The 19,132-nt window shown below is 37.7% G+C and overlaps 1 protein-coding gene across 4 annotated transcripts in view; it reads right to left on the bottom strand.

Annotated features, from left to right (window-relative positions):
• The window catches only part of LOC127420648 (engulfment and cell motility protein 1), a 150,625-nt gene that overhangs the window by 106,524 nt on the left and 24,969 nt on the right, over positions 1-19,132 (bottom strand). Inside the window, exon 1 of one of the 4 annotated variants that reach the window (XR_007893842.1) lies at positions 2,615-2,913. The exons of 1 other annotated variant lie outside the window; for it this stretch is intronic. The gene's annotated coding sequence lies outside the window, so the exon portion shown is untranslated. Of the gene's footprint in view, positions 1-2,614; positions 2,914-19,132 lie in introns of those variants that run through there. 2 more of the 4 variants (XM_051663067.1, XM_051663065.1) reach the window with 2 other exon arrangements.

The raw sequence follows: 19,132 nt of genomic DNA, 5'->3' as shown, positions 1-19,132 counted from the left end.
CACAAGCAGCACCAAAATGAGAATACTTGAAATGGTGAACAACAACATTTCCATCAACATCAAGAACATTCTCCAATGTGGTCAATGTTGCAGTTGTCCTGGAATAGCAGGTGGTTATGGGTAACTTGAGAGACATTACCAATGCGTTCATTATCTCCTTTGGATAAAGGATAACAAGGACTTATATAATGTACTATATATTCTTTTTTCTTATTCTTTTTTCTTTTTGGTTGCAGTTATTTCAGTTTCATGATTATGCTATAATTTATTTAGTAAAATGCACTGCCAGCAGTTCTGCAAATATTTGTCCAATGTGTTTTCATATGTTTATTATGCTTAGTGTATGGAACAATTTGATGGACCTACCTCTCATAAGCTGCACGTATGAGCTGTCTAGAATGTACAGTATGCAACATAATTGCATTAATTGTACTATTTTTTTTCAGTCAAGTGTTTTTTTCTCTTTCTATAATCTAAGATGAAGTATTGTCTCCAAACATTATTCTGTTGTGCAAGTGATATGTTAATAAAGCATATGTTAAAGAGAGATTTTGTTTTTCATGGATTGCATTTTTTTCATTGGTACAGTGAGAAATAAACAATTTGATATAAATAATATACATTGTATGATTAGGTGAATCAAAAAATATGACTACTTCAACTCAAAATATGTCATTGGACCAAAACAATATGTTTTGAGAAACTGAAGTTTTTCCATTGGCTCACCAAATAATTTCTGATTGAGCCAATTTTAAAAGACCATGGCCACAAAAGAGAACATTCTATTCACAGAACTGTCATTGAGCCAACTGAAAAATTTAGATTCAATAAGTCACTAAAAATCTTTGAATTGGAGAGGTGTAAATTTTTTTACAGTGTACAGTATTACAATTTCTTTATGTGCAAACAAATACTAAAATGGAAAGACTATACAGAAACCTGAAGAAACTGTATAATATTCTTATTATTCTGTTTTTTTTTTTCTTGTGTTTTATACAGATATGCAGTTTTAATTTGATTGCAGAGCCCATATTTACAATTAATATAACAATTCATATGATGGGGGCCTGGGTAGCTCAGCGAGTATTACCACCCCTGGAGCAGCGAGTTCGAATCCAGGGCGTGCTGAGCGACTCCAGCCAGGTCTCCTAAGCAACCAAATTGACCCCGTTGCTAGGGAGGGTATAGTCACATGGGGTAACCTCCTCATGGTCGCTATAATGTGTGGTTCTCACTTTCGGTGGGGCATGTGGTAAGTTGTGCGTGGATGCCGCAGAGAATAGTGTGGGCCTCCACACGCGCTACGTCTCCGCAGAAACACGCTCAACAAGCCACATGATAAGATGCGCGGACTGACGGTCTCAGACGTGGAGGCAACTGAGATTCGTCCTCCGCCAGAGTCACTATGCCACCACAAGGACATAGAGCGCATTGGGAATTGGGCATTCCAAATTGGGGAGAAAAAGGGAGAAAATGTAATATGATATGCTTGCTTCTTTGATAGAATAATGTAAAAATTTTAATTTTTAAGGAAATTACTCTTGAGAGGAATTACTGCGAGTAATTACTCTTAACCCAAACATGGTACATAAAAAAACATGCTTTCATGAAACCATGTGCAAAAATCATATTGTATAAGATCCAAAAGCCATGGTACCATGCCCCAAAAAACTTGGTAGTACTAGCATAGTTTTTGGTGCATTTGTTGATGTAGCCATGAGAGAAAATCAAGCCAAAAGTATTTTTAGCAGTATGCACTAAAACAAACCTCCCATTTCCTCGCCTTACTACTAAAAGAGGTGCATTTAAAAAATGCATTGAATGGATTGAGAGAAATGTGTATTTTTTAATTTTTTTGAAATGTCATTAGTTTCCCCATATCACAAAATAAAAAGCAGTTTAGTTCATCAAGCGATTCAGTTTCTCTTCTTTCTTTTGGTGTGTGCTGTAGCAGGCATCTTTGTTTAAAAAAACAAGCCCTCTTTTTTCTCACACAGTAACCAGGATATCCTGTCAAATTACCCTGTCAGAGACACAACATCCCACAGCTAAGCAGCAATTTACACATCTCCAGCACCTTGCATTTGCATCACACTGCACCTACAGGCAAACTTTACCACCCTGTAAAAAATAATCCCATAACACCCCATAACTATAAAAAGGTTAACATTTCCAGCAATCACACAAACATTCAACCACACAAATGCATGAATGCATGCAACAAGTACAAAGAAACATAGAAACAGATATAAGTACAAAGAAGTAGTCTATAGATATGGACATACAGATCAGTACAGTATGGATAGTGGTACTGAACAGGTGCACAATCAAAAATATTTCAGAAGAATAGAACATGAATTGTGTTCTATCCATGCAAGCTTAACATTGGCTAATATGAATTGTGACTTGACTGCTCAATTGAGACACCACAGTGAAAAAAACAGACCAAAACAACTGACAACGTAATGAGATCTACCAAGAAGGGAAATTCAGCCTGGTTCACAGGATTATCTGCAGTAAGATATTAAGGGCAACAGAGGTGATTCCGGCACCCAAAGCCACACCCTGGAGCCCTACAGGGCCCGGGCTCATTCACAAGCATAAAGAAACTCACCGGAAACCTCCTGGTCAAACAAGTCGTGTTTCCTCCACTGTAAGCCGATTACTCTTCAGCAGTACAGTATGCCGCTTATCCACGCATACACATCATCAACAAAAGACTCCAAAATCAAGACTAAAGCTATATTTTTCAAACTACTTCACAGAACTTGGTCTCTGCCAATGAGAAAGACACAAAGATAAAGAAAGAGAGGTGAAGGAGAAGGAGGAAGTAGGCGTTCATCACAAGAAGAGGAAACTGCTTGGCTACAGTTAAGCGAAAAGGTGGCAAATTTCAAAGACGCAACGCAACTGAAGGCGTAGGGTGGAAACAGGCTCATGGGCTCCTTGCTCTGCTCCGAGTGTGTCAAACAATAACAGGAAATATGGAGGCACACTGATTGTTTGATATGAAGTGACTGCTTGTTTTTGTTCTTTTTTAAGTCTATTTTGGAATAAATAAAACCTGAAAATGATAAGCTGACATGAAGCAGTTGTCAAGTCACATAGTGTGTATGTGTCTTAATATGAGGCAACCTAATCTAACCTTTAGGGGAATTTTTTCAAACTGAAAACAACTGCTGAATTTCAAAAACAGAATTCATAACTGGTCATGTGGCAGCAGTATTCTACATGTAAACTACCAATAAATCTGCCCAGGTGCAGGGCATTGGTTTTAGTATTAGAGTGATAATATGTCATGAAGGTATGTCCAGGTCATTTATCACCCAAAGATCAAAAGAAAAAAATTATAATAAAATAATATTTTTTTGTGATGATGATGAAGCCAAGGATCATTTCCCACCAATTCTCACTACGGTTATGTAATGAAAATAATAATAATAAAATAAAAAATATCTCTGTAATACAGTAATGACAATCATTCTGTCTGGACACAAAGAAGTTTTTATTCATTATTAAAATCAGCATAAATAATTTTATAAGTTATAATAATCTTTTAAAAATCAATAGAGCAAATTTTATAAAAACAAAAACCATTTTATTATAATTACATTTTTTATATTCAAATTTTATTCAAAAATGCAATTATTAAATAATATTAATTATATTGCATTGCAGTAAAAAGCAAAAATATTAGTAAAATTCTTTACAAAAAATATTATTAGTTCTTATTTTTTTCCTTTTGATTTTGGGTTAAGAGTAATTACTCACAGTAATTACTCTCAAGTGTAATTTCATTAAAATTAGAAATTATTTTATCAAAGTAAGCAAGCATATCATATTAATTTTTATATGAATCGTAAATATGGGCTCTGCAATCAAATTAAAACTACATATCCATATAAAACACAAGAAAAAAAAGAATATGAAGAATATTAAACAGGTATAAGAATAATGTGAATGACATGAAAACACTTTTGTGTGACTTATGCATCACGTGATGAAATTTCCATGTCTTTTAAAATGCTCTAATTCTTTTGATTTTTCAAAGAACTCCCCCTTTGCTTGTGTGAATGCATGTGCGTCCCACATAAAGTTGATGCTAGACTGACATCACAGACTCACAGTGCCATGGTAACAAAATTCAAAAACAAGCCATCAAGTGGAAAAAAACAAAAACATGCTCCGATTATGACTAGCTGGGCAGAATGGCATTGTCGGAAACATACGCCTGGTGATACTACACACAAATAGCTTTACTGATCAGTGTGCTAATTATCACAACCCAAGGGCACATTTTAAACAAAGAAAAAGAAAACGAACACAAGAGCTGCTGATTACACCATGAGCTGGCCACTCTCATCCTCTTACGATATTGAAAGGAGCACACAAGGTAATTTCTGCAGCTGGGTTTTAGCACTGGGTGGCAAACTTAAGAGCTTCTAACATCTCATTGCCCATTCAAGATTTAGGGGGGGTGATGGGTAAATTGGCTCATGTCAGTGAATGAGAGAGAGCATGTGTTGGTTCCACCCTTTGTGGGCTCCAACAGGCCGGCCGGCCCTGCTCTCACAGCTGTCGAGGTGGCTCTGGGTTCCTCCAGCTATGAATAGAGATCAGTGGAGAGCTGGTCAATGAAAAATGTTGGGTCTGGCCTGAATTCATGCGTGGCTGGGTGTATCAAACCAGCGCTGTTCAGACTGACTGGTAAAATGGTCAAGGTCTCTGAGACAAGGAGGAAGAGACAGAGAGAACCCCATGTCAATAGGCCTGGTTCCCCCAGTGGCCCCCCTAAATTGGAGTGGCAGAATGGTAAGAGTGGTATTCTCATTTTCCATCCCACTGAAAGTTCAGTGACCCCACATCATAATAAATAGACCAAACAAATTATATTTCAACAAAACATCAATGCATTATGACTGCATAATAATATTGGACCCACATTATATTAGGTGACCTTAACTACTATGTACTTAACTATTTGATACAATGTACTTATTATGTACATACATGTTGTTGCATTGTAATTACATTTAAAGTACTTGCATTTAATTACATTTGTAGCTACACTGTTAACTTAACCCCCAACCCAACCCTTACCCCAAAACCTAACTCTAACCCGTTATCCTAACCCTACCCTTACTCCTATACCTACCCGTACCTCAACCTCAGTAGCAGCAAATGTGGGCATTTTGCAGAACAACATGTAGTTACACAGTAAATACATAGTCTTGTATGTATTTAATGTTAGTACATAGTAGTTAAAACCACCTATTATTAAGTGTGACCATAATATTTAGTTGGGTAAAGTTTAATTTAAGTTCAATATTTATTAAATATTCCCTTGTGGTTCATAAGAGATCGTCTGAAAAGTCCACACACTGTGCTAAAACGCCACTGGTGTCCAAGCGTTTAACTGCCTTGCATGTTTTGTCTTAAACACTTAATAAAAAATAAAAAAAAACCATTTACACATTCTAAAGATTGTAAATTTTATGCACCACTTACACTTTAATTGAATTAATGAATGAATACTTGGACACCTCTGACGTTTTAGTGCTGTGGGTGGAATTTTTGTCATGATCCTGCCATTTTGGTCTGGTTTTATGCCTTATATGGCAGGATTGTGACAGTTTCCTCCACCTTTCTCTCAGGTCGTCCATGTGCTTTTGTTTTCCTCCTTCCCTTGTGTTTCCCACGGGTGCTGCTCAGCAGCGCAATCAGCGTTGTCATGGCAGCGCCGATTCCAGCTGCTTGTGATTATTGGCAGCACCTGTGTTCAGTCTTCCCTTCCTCTTTATATTCTCTCCTTTGTCTTGTCTTCCCTGTCAGATCATTGTGTTGTATGTATCCTGTCCTGTTATCCAGTCGGTTTGTTCTCAGTTCCTTTTGTCTTGTTGTTTAGTTTTTTCTCCCTAGTGAGAATTTTTGTTTCCTGTTCGGTTTAGTTTTCCTTGTCGGTTTGTTTTCAGTTCTATTTTTGTCTTATCTTTTATTTCTCCCTCGTGAGAGTTTTGTTTGTATTTTTATTTTTTTTTTCAATAAAACACCTTTCATTGCCATCCTGCATCTTGGATCCTTCCTCAAATATAGCATGACAATTTTCAGATGGTCCCTTACAAGCGCTTGTTAAAGAAAGCCCATCTGAGCATTTTTAGGCATAATTCTCCAGCTCCAACAAGCATTGAGTTTTATGCCTGTGTGATATAGTCATATACTGCATTTTTTTAAACTAATTGTGCAAATTATTTAATTGTAAAATTGTCGGCTCCAGAGAGCACGGGTAGGAGAAACCAAATGTCAAACGAATAACGAGCCAACAACTTCTGGAGATAAGGTAGAATTTTAGTGTCAGTTTTGCATCTTTGGACATGCCAGCTCCAGTTTCAGTTCTACTTAATGTGGATTATACGTGCTGGTGTAAATGTAAGTGTAAGTTAAGTTACTTTTATAGCACAATTTCCCACGTTATCACGAATCCCGATCTGGATCTGATTTTCTGCCTTGAATGCACCTGAGCCCAACTCGTTAGAGATCATTCTTATTTGGCAAGCATTCATTATAAAAACAATTTTTTGTATGTGTCTCTGTCAGGTTTTATTTTCAAGAACAATACAGTACACACTTATGTTATTAATAATGAGGTATTTTTTTCCACTGTCTTTAATGCTATGCACTGTACAATGCAGAAGACAAATGTAGTTCAAAACGTTTGGCAAAACAAACAATGAAGCACACAGGAACAGATGTAAAGTAACAGGTATTAAGAAACAGCAGCTAGCGTTATACAGGGCCACACCGCACCTGCAATGGCAAATGTATTATGAATACACTTAAAAACATATAATTGGAACCCTTATAAACCACCCCACTAAAGCCCAAATAAATGTCTTCCCTTCAGTGAGAAAGGTTCTTATACACTATGCTCACCAAAACACCACCACTTCAACCTAATAATATATACTGATTAATATTGGTACTGTTGGATGTCATGGCTCCAGCGTTTGCCGGTTCATTCTGTTGTTTGTTGTTCTCTCTCCCTCGTGTTTCACAGGTGGAGTTGGTGAGCATAATCGGCATTTCCATGGGAACACTGATCATTCCCGGGGAGGCGTCAATTGTGGTAATGGGTTTCTCACACACTCCACCTGTCTTCCTCTGACTGCATGGCCTATTTTATCCTGTGTGTTTCCCTGTTTATTTGCTGGTTTATTGTTTGCTGTACCACTCACGTTTGTCTCCTGTTTAGTGTGGAGCTGGCTGCACTGTTCTCGAGGTGGTGTTTGCCCCTAAGATCGCCATTGCCCTGTTGGTCATTCCAGAGGAGGATTCCTTGGATTATCTGCCTGCGTGTCAGGGAACTTGTATCTTGGGCGTTGCTTCGCATCTCCCCTATCTTCAGCGGATCTTTCTAGACTTCCATTACAACACTTACTGACGAACATACTCACCTCGCCCTCCTGGCTTTATTATTTTGAGCTCGACCGAGCTGGCGCTGAGTGCTTTTTGTGTTTAATAAAAGACTGATATTTACCTCCTCTGCTCTTGGATCCTGTTTTCCCAGCTCACTGACAGAATAAACCAGCCATTTATGGACCCAGCGGAGGGGAGCACTATTCGTTCCGCTCTGTCCCAGCAAGGGCTCTACTTGGCCGACACCAGGACCAGACATCCGTGTTGAACCGTGCCATGGAGATGATGGCATCACAGCTCGCTGAGCTTACCTTGCTCAGCTCCGGCACAGGATTTACCTCCTCCCCGTCAACTGTTTCCCACGCCTCTGCAAGCAGGTCAGATGTGCAAATTCTTCCCCCAGCTCCATACTCGGGAGAGGGATAGGTCAGGGCATTTCTCTCTCATTGCTCTTTGTTCTTCTCTATGCAGCCCTCTACCTTCACCTCTGACATAATGAAGGTTGCCTGCGTAATCACGCTTCTTTCCGGTAAGGCTGGAGAATGGGGAATGGCTGCTCGGGACAACCATCATGCATGCTGCTCATCCTACAAGGCTTTTTCTTCAGAGCTTCACCGGGTTTTTGACCACACCGCCCAAGGTTGGGAGGCAGGGGGAATTATATCTGGACTTTCCCATGGGAACCGATCAGTTGTGGATTTTGCAATCGAATTTCGCACTCTGGCTGCCTCCAGTGACTGGAACAACCATGCTATGTGGGATCGCTTCTTGCAGGGATTATCTAACTCTATCCGAGATGAGATCTATTCCTTGGACTTACCCCCACGGTTCGAAGACTTGGTGGACCTGGCCATTAGGGTCGATCAACGCCTGGCTCAGTGCCGAGAACATCACCTGTACCGCCACCCGTCTGCCTGGTTCGCTGATTTTCATTATATGCCTGCTCCTACACCCACATCTCCTGATCTTCCCTCCAACCCAGAACCCATGCAGGTGGGCAGACTCCCAGTCTCATGTCAGGAAAAGCAGTGACGGCTCCTCAAGGGGCTATGTTTTTTTTGTGGCCAAGCTGGCCATCGCTCCACTACCTGTCTGTTAAAAGACCCCGCTCGTCAGTAGGTAGGGGGTTACTGGTGACTGCAACTCCCCTGGACAATGGGTAATGGGTTTCTCACACGCTCCATCTGTCTCCCTCTGACTGCACACCCTATTTTATCCCGTGTGTTCCCCCTGTTTGTTTGCTGGTTTATTTTTTGCTGTACCACTCATGTTTGTCTGCTGTTTAGTGTGGAGTTGGTTGCACTGTTCTCGAGGTGGTGTTTACTCCACAGATCGCCATTGCCCTGTTGGTCGCTCCCAAGGAGGATTCCTTGGATTATCTGCCCGTGTGTCAGGGAACTTGTGTCTTGGGCATTGCTTCACATCTCACCTATCTTCAGTGGATTTTCAGGACTTCCACTAGAACACTTACTGACGAACATACTCTCCTCGCTCTCCTGGCTTTATTATTTTGAGCTCGACCGAGCTGGCGCTGAGCACTTTTTGTGTTTAATAAAAGACTGACATTCATCTCCTCTGCTCTTGGGTCCTGTTTTCTTAGCTCACTGACAGTTGGGTACAGGTGCAAGAATAAAAAACAAACGTGCAACTAACCAGAAGAAAGAAAACAAAGCTGCAGAGTTGATCCTGCTGCTTCTCTTGCTAATGAAATGCAAGATAAGCACTAAATAGTTTACAGGGTAGAGATCAAACACAACGTCCTCTTTATGAACACCATTTATCAATCAAATACTTAACGCACGGCGCACCAATCACACGTGTGCTCAATAACGGAGAATTGAGCTTAATATTAGCAACAACATTCTCTAAGAAGAGGTGCACACCAAGTGCACTCAATAAGAAATGCGCATTGACACTGACAGGCATAATAATGATAAAAAAAAAACACATTAAAGTCATCTTATTGTTCACATATAATTACAATGCATGCAACTTCTTAAAACTCATAGTAATTGAGAAAGATACATGCATTAAAAAAAATTTAACTTGTTACACTGGACCATTTAAAATGAACTAGTGAACTTAAAAATTATGGAAATGTTGACGATTACAAGACCTGTACATGCTGATTATATCCTAATGCTTAAATTCTAACCTAAAATCTTGATGTAGCCTATCATTCATTTTAACCAAGAATTTTACTGCATTAGTAATTCTAAAGAACAGCATGGCAACATGGCTTATTTTTTCAGACAGATTGTTTCACTTTGAATTGACTATATCACAATTCCAGTGGGTCATAAGTTTACATACAATAAGTTAACTGTGCCTTTAAGCAGCTTGGAAAATTCCAGAAAATAATGTCAAGCCTTTAGGCAATTAGCCAATTAGCTTCTGATAGGAGGTCTACTGAATTGGAGGTGTACCTGTGGATGTATTTTAAGGCCTACCTTCAAACTCAGTGCCTCTTTGCTTGACATCATGGGAAAATCAAAAGAAATCAGCCAAAACCTCAGAAAAAAGAATTGTGGACCTCCACAAGTCTGGTTCATCCTTGGGAGCAATTTACAAATGCCTGAAGGTACCACATTCATCTGTACAAACAACAGTACGCAAGTATAAACACCATGGGACTACGCAGCCATCATACCGCTCGGGAAGGAGACGCATTCTGTCTCCTAGAGATGAACGTAGTTTGGTGCGAAAAGTGCAAATCAATCCCAGAACAACAGCAAAGGACCTTGTGAAGATGTTGGAGGAAACAGGTAGACAAGTATGTATATCCACAGTAAAAACGAGTCTTGTATCGACATGACCTGAAAGGCTGCTCAGCCAGGAAGAAGCCACTGCTCCAAAACCACCATAAAAAAGCCAGACTACAGTTTGCAAGTGCACATGGGGACCAAGAGCTTACTTTTTGGAGAAATGTCCTCTGGTCTGATGAAACAAATATTTAACTGTTTGGCCATAATGACCATTGTTATGTTTGGAGGAAAAAGGGTGAGGCTTGCAAGCCGAAGAACACCCTCCCAACCGTGAAGCATGGGGGTGGCAGCATCATGTTGTGGGGGTGCTTTGCTGCAGGAGGGACTGATGCAGTTAAAATAATAGATGGCATCATGAGGAAGGAAAATTATGTGGATATACTGAAGCAACTTCTCAAGACATCAGCCAGGAAGTTAAAGCTCGGTCGAAAATGGGTCTTCCAAATGGACAATTACCTCAAGCATACCTCCAAAGTTCTGGCAAAATGGCTTAAGGACAACAAAGTCAAGGTATTGGAGTGGCCATCACAAAGCCCTGACCTCAATCCGATAGAAAATTTGTGGGCAGAACTGAAAAAGTGTGTACGAGCCAGGAGGCCTACAAACCTGACTCAGTTACACCAGTTCTGTCTGGAGGAATGGGCCAAAATTCCAGCAACTTATTGTGAGAAGCTTGTGGAAGGCTATCCAAAATGTTTGACCAATTTAAAGGCAATGCTACCAAATACTAACAAAGTGTATGTAAACTTCTGACCCACTGGTAATGTGATGAAAGAAAGAAAAGCTGAATTAAATCATTCTCTCTACTATTATTCTGACATTTCACATTCTTAAAATAAAGAAGTGATCCTAACTGACCTAAGACAGGGAATGTTTTCTATGATAAAATGTCAGGAATTGTGAAAAACTGAGTTTAAATGTATTTGGCTAAGGTGTATGTAAACTTCTGACTTCAACTGTATTAAAACAGCAAATTATGTTGTATATGTGTACAGGGGACATTTAAGGTATAATACAGTTGCCCCCCTACAAGCAACACCCCCCCCCCCCTTACTTTACTGTCATAAATGAATAGCCGTTCCACATTCAACAAACCATACAGTAGTATAGTTCATTCATAAATACAATTGTCATCATTTACCTCTACACATCCTGAACAATACATTGCCATTTCACATCACTTCACTACAATATACTGACCAATGCTAAATGTGAATTTCTCTAGTAGTGGCTAAACACACAAACCTCTCATCTCACCACAAAAGTTTCTACACTCAGCTGACCTGAAAGCAATGTTCCCATTTTGCTCGTCAAGGAGCCAGCTGTCTCCTTGGAGATGCATGTGTGATGTGCCACGTTCCAATTAGTGTCCAATTTCTAGTGTTCGGCTGGTTACCTAAACCCCATCCGCAGGAGCAAAGAGACCCCTTGTACACTGTACTGCCTCTGACAAACCTGATTAAGTCACCCATGCCAGCCTTGGGAGTTAGTTTGTTTGCCAAAAGCAGCAGATCCAGGCTGGTGGTACTCATGAGCTATGCTGCCAACCACCAACTCCGCACATGGCAACCCTTGGTTTGGATTCATTTAAGGAAAGAAATCCATTTTTTCCATGTTGTGGATATACTGTATTAACACAGCAAAATGATCATCTTTTAAATTCCAATGAAATCAAATAACAACTCAAAGGAGCTTTCGAGTTAAAAAGCTCAACTTTACATCTAAACAGTGCACTAATTGTAATCATCTTTAATATACATTGAAAAATAGATCTCTTAAAAGAGGACAGTACCAGATGTACAATGCTGCAAGATTATATGATCTATGAGTGCTTTTTTCTGTTCGTAGACCAGGAAAACCAATTTACAGCATTTATTTTTTTAAGAAATGTTTGTTCTTGGGGAAGGACTATCTGTTTGACCAACCGATGGTAAAAGGGTGTAATTTATTTGATGGTGTTGTCAGAACATAAAATATGGAATTTGTGTCTCTAATGCTTTTTTAAAAAAGTACCTGGACACCAAAGTGTATGCTTTTTATGGAAAGTGGCAGAAACATCTCTCCCGAACCCACCTGCACTGTCAAAATACATATTGCCACAAACCCTCCTTTTGTGTCTCCTTATGTGCAATTTCACAAAACAGGCTGCAAGTAGAATGGATATTATTTTGTGGTACACGGTTTCCCCAAGAATCACCTTGAGCCACGACACCAACCACTTCTGGTAAGTCACTTTGTGTACACATGCCAATACTAAAAATCACATGTTGACCATCCCTCAACCCCCTACACCACATCCCACAGAATAAACTGGAACATTTAGGAGGTTTTAAATTAACCCATGCCTCTGGTTTCACTGGTTTCTCTGGTGAAATTAAAACTAATTATTAGTAATGATGAGATGGGATGAGAGAAATTCAAGCTATTTCCTAAACATCCCCATAAGATCCTGGCCAGTCCTGTGGCTCTTAGATCGGAGAGATATACAGTAGCTGAAAGATTGAGAGAGGTTATACAAGCATCCTGCAGTCAGAAATGACTTTGGACAAGCTCTGTACCAGAAATATAAGATCAGCTACCAAATCAACTTTCAACACTATTTGGATCTCATAGCAATAACTGTAAAATTTACTGTGCAAAGACACCAAACATAGCTTATTCTACTATCAACTTTAACAGAGGCAATGAGAGTTAATTTTTCAGACATCTTTTAAAGACATCTGTGGAGAGATAGGCATGGCTGAACAACGTCTGTGGAGACTAGGGTTGCAACAGTATGAGATTTTCACAGTATGATAACCGTCTCAGAAAATATCACGGTTTCATTGTATCACGGTATACGGTATTACACAATTACTATTATAAGTTACAATGAACCTTATAGGAAACCTTAAGCAAACGCTTTATTATAATTGAAACTAGAAACCATTTATTTTAATTGAAGTATGTGTAAAAAAAAAAAAAAGTCTCCCTTTTGAAAATAAATAAATAGAATAAATAAGAAAGCTAACAGAATTATAATAATAAACCGAATTATAAACATGATAAAATGTTAGCATGTTAGCATAGCATGTTAAATTAACTACTAAATGAAAAATAACATCAGCTGTGTGAGCTTTAAAGTAATGTCCTATGATTATTAACAATTAACATATACTGTAGCCAGACTGCTCCTGTCTGTGCTTTTAACTCAGTGGTTCTCAACTGGTTTTACTTCAGGACCAGATTTTACATTGGAAATCAAGTGGCGACCCACCATAGTAAAAACGCAACCTGTATTTAATGTATCCTGGGTCGCATTTCCTTTTATATTGCATAGTTTTGTTCATGGTTTTCAAGTAAAAGGACATGCATCAAGTGACATTATTTTTGTTGTTGATGCTAACAACAGAAGCGACAGGAAGTTTTCTCTCCCCCCTTTTAAAAATTGAAGAGCATATTTACTTGAACCCATTATTATCCTGTTTGTTTCTTAATTTCAAACAGAATTAAAACAGAACATACATATTACACAGGAGGAAAGGCTCCTCATTACCATGGTTAGATCAGTGTAGCTAGTCATAAATAATAGTAATAATAATAAAAAAAAATTGTATTTATGAAAAATAAATACTAGCTGAAACACATCTTGAAAAATGCCACTGTTGATATAAAATGAGGTCTAATAGATTCTACCTTTAGATTATTTAATATGAAACTATAACATTTTGTCAAAATATAACAGTTACTTTTACTCATGTAAAATTGTGAAACAATTTTGTAAAGGTGATGATGTATAATGAAAAAACATTAGCGCACAGCACAGTGTTGCTCTTTTCCTCCTCAGTGCTGTTTGGCATGTCAGGGCTGCCAACTGTTTGAGAGGTTTGACTTGACTTTCTCCGTAATGCTAGAATTGAAATTGGTCACATCAGTTTTGAGGTCTGCGCTCCGCAATATCGAGGGAAGCCCGGTTGTTGCACGCGTGTGTCAGAGAGCAGATCAGATCATTAGCGTGAGCTGGTTCCATTACACTCGTGTGAAAGTGCAGATGAGAAACCTTTAGCTGATTGCGAGATTATCATTAGACCTGCCTCAGCAGTCCTAAATAGGCTATCACTTGGGCGGCCGCCAAAATATCTTCAATGGGAGAGCCATGTCATTGTTCTTTCCCTGCTGTCCAAATAGACTTGTGACCCACTTTTGGGTTGCGATCCACCAGTTTAGAAACACTGCTTTAACTCACACACACACTCATGTCAGACCCCCTCGCCTCGCTTCTCTCTGACATTTCCTTCACTGCATGTGTGTGTGTGGCGCAAGTTGACGAGTCTGACAGGCAGTCGAGGAGGAAAGGAGATGCGCACGCACAGGTGAGATTCTCCATCCGGTTGCATTTTTTTCTCAATACCATAGATAAGTAAATGTACATGGTATGATAACCATCAATTTTCATACCATACGGTATACGGCTGCAACCCTAGTGGAGAGTGGGGCCGGGAGAGAGAGAACAGTAAGGATTGACACCTGGGGTAAATTATCTCTGACAGCTGTGTTGTGTTAACAGTGAAAGCTAAAGGGAGATAAAAGAGGAGTGGAGCTGCAGTGAAGAGAAAGGAGAGACCTGAAGCTAAAAACGCTGTGGACGGCAGCGTGTGTTTATGTTTATGTGAAACCTTGGAATAAGGACTTTATGTTGAGTTTTTGTGTGAAAGCAGAAGAAATAAATCACCATGAAGTGTGAGCTGGTTTCCATTTCCTAATTTCCCAGGTTTTTGGCACCACTGTGACACTCTCAGGTCAGTTAAAGGGGGAAATTAGGAAGCTGGAACCATGAACAATAAACATTTTTATTTTCATAAATTATCATTAACCAAGATGAATAAATGCTGTAAAAATTATTGTTCATCATTTTATCATGACACCAAATGCGTTTATTAATGTTAACAAATATAACCTTATGTTACTTTATATAAAAGTGTTACCAATTTATATATATATATATATATATATATATATATATATATATATATATATATATATATATATATATATACACTGTATATATATAAACTAATAAGATTTTATATATATATATATATATATATATATATATATATATATATATATATATATATATATATATATATATATATTGGCCTAATTTTTGAAAGATTTTTCTAGGTTAATACCTAAAACATATAGTAAGACAGAACTTATATTCTATAAAAATTGCTAAAAGGATGATTACAGGCAAAGTGAAACAACAGGTAAAACAGTAAACTTAAACTATAACTTTATTATTTTTATCATTATGTTTATATTCTTCTATTACATTAAAATTCAGCTTTAAGTTATAAACAAATACGGAATGACACTGATCTAGCCATTCGGATCATATTTTAAATCAACAACAATAACAAATTATAAGAAAGTGTCCTACTTTACCGGTGTTCACCCTTTTTTGTTCCCAAGGAAACGTTTCACACATTAATTTTCAAAAATTAGTCTACTGAAATCAATGTTTAGATTATGTACGCTACCAGTCAAAAGTTTTGAAACACTTGACTGAAATGTTTCTCTTGATCTTAAAATCTTTTGATCTGAAGGCGTATGTTTAAATGTTTGAAATTAGTTTTGTTGACAAAAATACAATTGTGCCAACATTTTAATTTATTTCATTATAAAACAAAAATTTAATAAAACAAAAAAAAGTTTTTGAAATTGATGACTTGGAACAAATAATAAAGAAAAGCAGCCAATAAGTGCCCAACATAGATGGGAACTCCTTCAATACTGTTTAAAAAGCATCCCAGGGTGATACCTCAAGAAGTTGGTTGAGACAATGTCAAGAGTACATATCTTCAAATTCTAGACAAAGGGTGACTACTCTGAAGATGTTAAAATATAACACAGTTTTGATTTATTTTGGAATTTGTTTAGTCACAACATAATTCCCATAGTTCCATTTATGTTATTCCATAGTTTGGATGACTTTACTATTATTCTAAAATGTGAAAAAAAAAAAAAAAAAAAAGAATTATAATAAAGAATGAGTAAGTGTTTCAAAACTTTTGACCAGTAGTGTATATTAATTAATGCATGTGTTCACTGCCCAGTCTCCCGTATAGGGCTGCAACTAATGAATATTTTGATAATCGATTAATCTGACAATTATTAGAACGATTATTTGAATATTTGGCAATTATTGCACCGATTAATCATTAACTCTTAACCTATATTATTCAGCTTGTGTCCTGACTTAAAAGGTTGTATTGAATGTGCTTACTAACAATAAAGAGGACAAAATCATTTTTTAAAAATACCTCTAAATGACATTCACTGAATTAAAAATATATTTTTATTATGTTTAATTCAGTAAAGAAATTTGCTGCAAAGAATCCTATTGTTATCAAGTGTTTTTGTCTTGTTTTCCATTTAAAATTGTCTAAAAATCCTTAAAAAAAAAGATACATTTACTTGAGAAGCAACATATAAGATATTTAGACTTGCTTTAAGAGAATGTATCTTAAATATAAGTGTATTTTGTATATAAGTGTATTTTTTCACTTGGTTATACTCATAAAAATATACAAAATATACTTGTATTCAAGATCTGTTTTCTAAAAGCAAGTCTAAATATCTTATATGCTGCTTCTCAGGTGAATGCATCTTTTTTTTTAGATATTTTTAAATATTTGTATTTTTAATATTTTATTCAACATTCTCAGATAACAATTTTTTCTTCTGCAGTATAGCTACTAAAGAAAATGTACGTTGATTTAAAAGGAGTTTTAGACATTTATATTGTAAAACAAGCCAATACAAAAACTTATTTTGTTGCAGTGTATAATGGGGCGAAGACTACCTCTCTCACCTTTCTGTTCACTTCAATCCATCTTTAACTCACAAAAAAAAAAAAAAAACTCTCTCATTTATAAAGATTTTGCCAATTTTGCCAATTTTCTTCACGATAAGAAATGCACAGTGACACATATATTATGATTCAATAAGTTGCGAGCCATCACGTTATAATCTAGCTGCATTAAGCGTGTGCGCTCATGGGACGAGTGTCCCTGTGACAGAGTGTGCATCAGCCGGGTGCAGTTTCAATCTCTTCCCCCTTAGATCAGGACACTTCGCGCAACTCATAGAAGAGGCGATGACCACACAGAGAAATGCCAGTTTTGGAGTTTGTTGTTATTTACATGATCTGCTTCCGTATTATTTGAACTTTAATAAAGATATAATGCATTAAATATAACTACATTAAAGATGTAACGCCGGGGTGCTTCCTTTAAAGAAGCTCGACACGTGAGTTTTGCTTCAGAGGAGCGGCAGCTCCAGCTCCACTTATTCCACAACGAGAGTGCTTCTGTATTTACTTATTTTGTATTTTTGCATTATAATTCCCTCATACTCTGAGATCTACATCACCTGAAGCTGTTTGGAAAGTTTAGAGTGGATCTGGACTGTGAGCTGTTTTCTTCCTCTCCTCAGTCAGGCGAGAACTGCAGTGCTGCTCTAGAGTTTCATATGATCTCATGTTACGTTAAATGAGATCAAACGACTATTCGGCAACGAAAATTTTTGTTGACAATGTTTTATTGTTGACGTTGTCGATAACATCGACTAATCGTTTCAGCCCTACTCCCGTATTTACATTAGTTGTGAAAACAGATTATAATCACATTCTTTTGAAATTATTTTCATTAGACAGATTAAAATGTAGCAAACTGTCTAAAAACGATTTCAGTCTGAACAAGTAAAAATCATGTCACATCAACCATCCATGCTATCTTTTAAGTGCTTCATAATCTCTTACATAAGCAAAAAGGAAACCAAACAAAACAGAATTCCACTAATCACTTAATGGGTATGAACTAATGGAATGCAATCAATGAGTAAGCTTCACAAATGAGTTCTCTTCTCAGAAAGAGGAAGAGCCCACGGGCAAGGCTATGTTGAAAATGTGTAACTGACCTCTAGCAGTAGTAGGCACCACACAATGGTAGGCACAGACCGTTTTGGGAAACCATGAGAACCATTTTCCTTTGTATAGTCTTTCATGTGAAGATGGCCCCAGCCTGAGGAGATGGAAGAGGTGTGGATCTCTCCAGGGATGGGCACAAAACCTTTATTTAGCAGCAGCAGAGTCTGACTTATTCAATCGCTCTGGGGCTATGAATGTTAAACTCAGGCACTACACTGCCCTCAGGAGCACTTACCACAGAGTGGGATGGAGTGGGCAGCATTATGCAGGACAAAAAACATAAACGGTGCTTTCAGAAATAGTGAGTGCTATAAAAAGTACATAAATACGTGGGTTGTGAAACATGCTCTTCATTGAAAAACAACCGAGCATTAGGTAACCAGAATAAGAGAGAGCTTGCTTAACAATATTTCTCAACTTTCACAACAATAAAGTACCTTTAGTACTCATAAAACAGTACTCTAACAGTTTTGTTTAAATCCCTAACCCCAAGTATGAACAATAGTAATATCGATGTTTGCCTTCACAAGCAACAATTATAAAGTAATAATAATAAAATTTAGCAGCATCTCTCTTTACATCTGCATTGCATTTGGACTGCTGCCAGAACAGGCACTAAGGTAACTGAATATCTGAGATTAAATCTTGCTTAAATCGCAACAATATTGTGGAAGTAAACCCGACTTGCTTTCGGACTAATGTTACGTTAACTTTCAAAAGAAAAGTGAAGTGGGAAAATGCATTTCCCCTGGCATCCAAATAAGATCCACCACAATCGTCAAGGCTCTATTCATGTCTGTCGAGGTGGGTCACATGCAACGCACTATATTCTTGTCTTTTGTCTGTATCCATCCAAGTTCACATTCACAAAATTAGTCAGAAACATGCTTGGCAAAGCAATACATGCATCACACCATCAGTAGATCAACACAGCCGTTCTGCTCCCTAAATATGAATGAAACATTACAACAACAAAAAATTC

This window comes from Myxocyprinus asiaticus, chromosome 30 (assembly GCF_019703515.2).
Source record: "Myxocyprinus asiaticus isolate MX2 ecotype Aquarium Trade chromosome 30, UBuf_Myxa_2, whole genome shotgun sequence".
NCBI classification, from domain to species: Eukaryota; Metazoa; Chordata; class Actinopteri; order Cypriniformes; family Catostomidae; genus Myxocyprinus; species Myxocyprinus asiaticus.
This window is presented reverse-complemented; position numbering and strand designations above follow the sequence as displayed.